A 4968-nucleotide genomic window follows, 5' to 3' on the forward strand; every position below is an offset into this window, starting at 1 on the left:
TAGTGATAGGAACTGCTTTTATAGGTTACGTTTTACCTTGAGGACAAATATCTTTTTGAGGAGCAACAGTTATTACAAATTTATTGTCTGCCGTTCCTTATCTCGGAATAGACTTAGTTCAATGAATTTGAGGAGGGTTCGCAGTTGATAACGCTACTTTAACACGATTTTTTACATTTCATTTTATTTTACCTTTTATTGTTTTAGCTATAACAATAATTCATTTATTATTTTTACACCAAACAGGATCAAATAACCCAATTGGGTTAAATTCAAATACAGATAAAATTCCATTTCACCCTTATTTTAAGAAATTTAGTTTATTATTAAAATTTTTTTATTTTTTTAACCCAAATTTATTAGGAGACCCTGATAATTTTATCCCAGCTAACCCTCTAGTAACTCCAGCTCATATCCAACCTGAATGATATTTTTTTTTGCTTACGCTATTTTCCGTTCCATTCCAATAAATAATAAGTAGTGACTTTATTTCTTTTCTTTTTTTTTTTTTTATTTTTTTTTTTTTTTTTTTTAAATTTTATTCCCAGAAATACAATTTTTTTCCCTAATTTAATTTTTTTTTTTTATTTTTATTAAAAAATTTTATTTATTTTTAATTGAAACAAAAACTAAATTTAAAAAAAAATTTTTTAATTAAATTTAAAAAAAATTATTTTTTTTTAATTTTTTTAATTAATTTTTTTATTAAAAAAAGATAAAATAATTAATTAAATTTAATTTATTAAATTGATATAATATAAAAAAATATAAAAAAAAAAAAAATTATTTTTATTTATTTTAATAAATATTATTCATAATAAAAAAAAAAAAAAAAAAAAAAAAAAAAAATATCAAAAAAAAAAAAAAAAAAAAAAAAAAAAAAAATAAAAAAAAATTATTAAAAATAAATAAAAAAATCTAAAAAAAAAAAAAAAAATCAAAAAAAAAAAAAAAAAAAAAAAAAAAAAAAAAAAAAAAAAAAAAAAAAAAAAAACAAAAAAAAAAAAAAAACAAAAAAAAAATACTAAAAAAAAAAAACCTAAAAAAAAAAAAAAAAAAAAAATTAACGCAAATCCTCCTCTTCTATATTCCACATTAAATCCTGAAACTAATTCAGATTCTCCTTCTGCAAAATCAAAAGGAGTTCGATTAGTTTCAGCCAAAGAAATAGTAAGTCAAACTAATGCTATAGGAAATAAAATAAATAAAAATCAAATATAAATTTGGTAATAATAAAAATACAAAAAATTATAACTTCCGATTAAAAAAATAAAAGATAATAAAATCAAAGCCAATCTAACTTCATAAGAAATAGTTTGAGCTACAGCTCGTAATCCTCCTAATAAAGCATAATTTGAATTAGAAGATCAACCAGCCACTATCACGGTATAAACTCCCAAACTTGTACAACATAAAAAAATAATCCTCCAAATTAAAAGAAAAAAATTTAAAAAAAAAAAAAAAAATATACAACTAAAAAACAAAAAAAAAAAAAAAAAAAGAAAAAAAAAATAATATATTATATTAAATAAAAAAAAAGAAAAGGTTTTCTTTTGTAAATAATTTAATTGCATCACAAAAAGGTTGAGGAATTCCTATCAATCCAACTTTATTTGGTCCTTTTCGAATTTGAATATAACCTAAAACTTTACGTTCTAATAAAGTTAAAAAAGCTACTCTCACAAGAACACAAATAATAATTAATAAACTTCCAATTAAAGATATAACTAATTCTATATAAAACAAGTACTATTTGTAAATAATATTACATTAATAAATTCTAAATTTATTGCACTAATCTGCCAAAATAGCATTATAATTAATAATATTCTTTTTTAAAAATATAATTATTTTAATATTTGGTCCTTTCGTACTAAAATATTAGAATTTTTATACTCATTCACGAAAGTGAATCAGTATATTGGTTTTGTGCAATGTCCGTCTTGCTGTCCGTCCGTCTGTCCGTATGAACGCAATCTATTTCGGCGCTATTGAAGCTAGAGACTTGAAATTTGGAACACATACTCGTGTATATCTCCGATTTATAAAGTGTTAAAATTTTCCCGATCCGCCCATTAGGGGCGTGGCAAATCGGAAAATGCATTTTCCGATATACCAGAAATCATGTTAGTTAAAGAGCTAGAAAGCTGAAATTTGGTATATAGGTCCGCGTTGACCACCCAAGATCACGAGCTATGGCGGATATATCTACGCCCATTGGGGGCGTGGCAAATCGGATAAAACTGTATCTCCTAAAGTTGTAAACCTAGAATGCTGAAATTTTGCACGTCAGCTAATGGTATGACTCTATAAAGTCTAAAGATAAAATTATAAGTTTATGCCCAGTGGGGGCGTGGCAAATCGGACCTGAAGATATAGTGATTTTTTAAATTATCCTATATTTTGGACACTATTGATGGCAGAGACCTCAAATTTTGTATATATACTCGGACTGATCACCCAAGATCAAAAAGTTTTGTCGGATATATGTCCGCCCACAGGGGCGTGGCAAACCACAAAAAGTTTATATCTCCTAAAGTATAATAGCTAGAAGCTTTAAATTTGGATAGTTGAGTTACTGGTAGCCTCCTCTATCGATTCCCCAAAAATAATTTTTACGCCTCTTTAGGGGCGTGGCATATCGAAAAATACCCTGTAATTTTCACATTTTTTGAGGTTAAGCATTCAAACTTTGCAGTTAGGGTACCGTTATCTCTTTCTAAAAACTGACCAAAAATGAGGTGTCTACGCCCAGTTGGGGCGTGGCAAATCGGAAAAACCTGTATATTCTACAGTATTAGAGCGAAACTTAGCTACTAAATTGTTGATGGGATGTGAATGAGTATTCCGCAGTCGGTAACGCCCGACTGCAACGTTCTTACTTGTTTAAAGATAGAAACCAACCTGGCTTACGCCGGTTTGAACTCAGATCATGTAAGAATTTAAAAGTCGAACAGACTTAAAATTTGAACGGCTACACCCAAAATTATATCTTAATCCAACATCGAGGTCGCAATCTTTTTAGACTCATTCACGAAAGTGAAATGAGTATATTGGTTTTGTGCAATGTCCGTCTTGCTGTCCGTCCGTCTGTCCGTCTGTCCGTATGAACGCAATCTATTTCGGCGCTATTGAAGCTAGAGACTTGAAATTTGGAACACATACTCGTGTATATCTCCGATTTATAAAGTGTTAAAATTTTCCCGATCCGCCCACTAGGGGCGTGGCAAATCGGAAAATGCATTTTCCGATATACCAGAAATCATGTTTGTTGAAGAGCTAGAAAGCTGAAATTTGGTACGTAGGTCCGCGCCGATCACCCAAGATCACAAGCTATGGCGGATATATCTCCGCCCATTAGGGGCGTGGCAAATCGGACAAAACTGTATCTCCTAAAGTTATACACCTAGAATGCTGAAATTTTGCATGTAAGCTGATGTTTTAATTCTATGAATATGGGTGATAAAATTATATATCTACGCCCACTAGGGGCGTGGCAAATCGGACCTGAAGATATAGTGATTTTTCGAATTCTGCTATATTTTAGGCACTATTGATGCTAGAGATCTGAAATTTGGTATATATACGCGGGTTGATCACCCAAGTCCAACGAGCTATGGTAGATATATGTCCGCCCATAGGGGGCGTGGCAAACCGCAAAAGTTTATATCTCCTACAGTTTAAGAGCTAGAAGCTTCAAATTTAGATAGTTAAGTTACTGGTAGCCTCCTCTATCGATGCCCCAAAAATAATTTTTAAGCCTCTTTAGGGGCGTGGCATATCGAAAAATACCCTGTAATTTTCACATTTTTTGAGCGTAAGAATTCAAATTTTTCATTTAGGTAACCGGTTGCTCGTTCTAAGAACTGGCAAAAAATGAGGAGTCTACGGCCACTGGGGGCGTGGCAATCGGCATTTACAGTTCCCGTACTGCGACATTTATATGCGTCAGCCATCTATTTATGCATTTGTACATATAAATAAGCTTAATAGATATTCATAATACAAAAAGAAACATTTTTATGAATTTAAAAAAATTTAAAAGAAGCTAAAATAACAAAAATTTGCAATTTACAAAAAAGTGTTCTCCGCGGGATTTGAACTCGCACCCATCCCAAACAGCATGTTTGTCAAAATAGCTAAAATAATGGTCGTCGGCGCTTCAGCCTACCAGCACCACCGCGTCGTTTCGATCAACAATAGTTAAAAATGAAATCACATTATTGTTATGACGCCACATAGCAAGGAAAAGCCAGAGTGGTGGCTGGAAATTCAAAAACAATGCAAAGACAAATCAATCGCAACGAGATTCTTAGAATATGCTAGAGTACGCATTTATGTGTGCATACATACACACATACAAAAGAGCGCGTGCGTGCAGACTTACATATATACATATGTATGTATTTGCGTATATGTATTTGAGGGCTATTTAAGAAGAAACAAATTTAAACTTATAAAATTATTCGACTAAGAAAATGAAAAGTATTAAGTGCCATTCAGTCAAGTTCGCACCTTCCCAATAAAATATCTATTTTATAAAAAACGAAATATGTATGAAAAAAAAAAAAATAATAATAACATAGTAGAGGTTCGAACCTCCCCTACTCTAAGATTACTTGCGTCGCCCTTAGCACACGCGCCACTGCTTTGCTCAAACAATCAGTTGCTAAAACAGAATATAAATTAAATTTTCTTTTAAATAATAATTTGTTCAAATTGATTTCAATTTTCTTTTACAATAGTGTTAAACTATAATTAAATTTATTTTTCTTTAAACAATACTAAAACTTTTTATTATAAAATTATTTTTAATATTTTACCACAAAAAAATTAATATTAAATTATAATAAATAAATCTAATCAATTTATATTGATTTGCACAAGAAATCTTTTCGAAGTAAAGTGAAATGCTTTACTGAATAAGCTTTCAAATTGTCATTCTAGATACACTTTCCAGTACATCTA

General features: G+C 29.7%; 1 pseudogene; it reads left to right on the forward strand.

Moving 5' to 3' along the window:
* The window catches only part of LOC26528044, a 949-nt pseudogene extending 468 nt beyond the window's left edge, over window positions 1–481 (forward strand).
* Window positions 482–4968: the final 4487 nt, after the last annotated feature.

This window comes from Drosophila mojavensis, unplaced genomic scaffold, assembly GCF_018153725.1.
Source record: "Drosophila mojavensis isolate 15081-1352.22 unplaced genomic scaffold, ASM1815372v1 contig_24, whole genome shotgun sequence".
NCBI lineage: Eukaryota > Metazoa > Arthropoda > Insecta > Diptera > Drosophilidae > Drosophila > Drosophila mojavensis.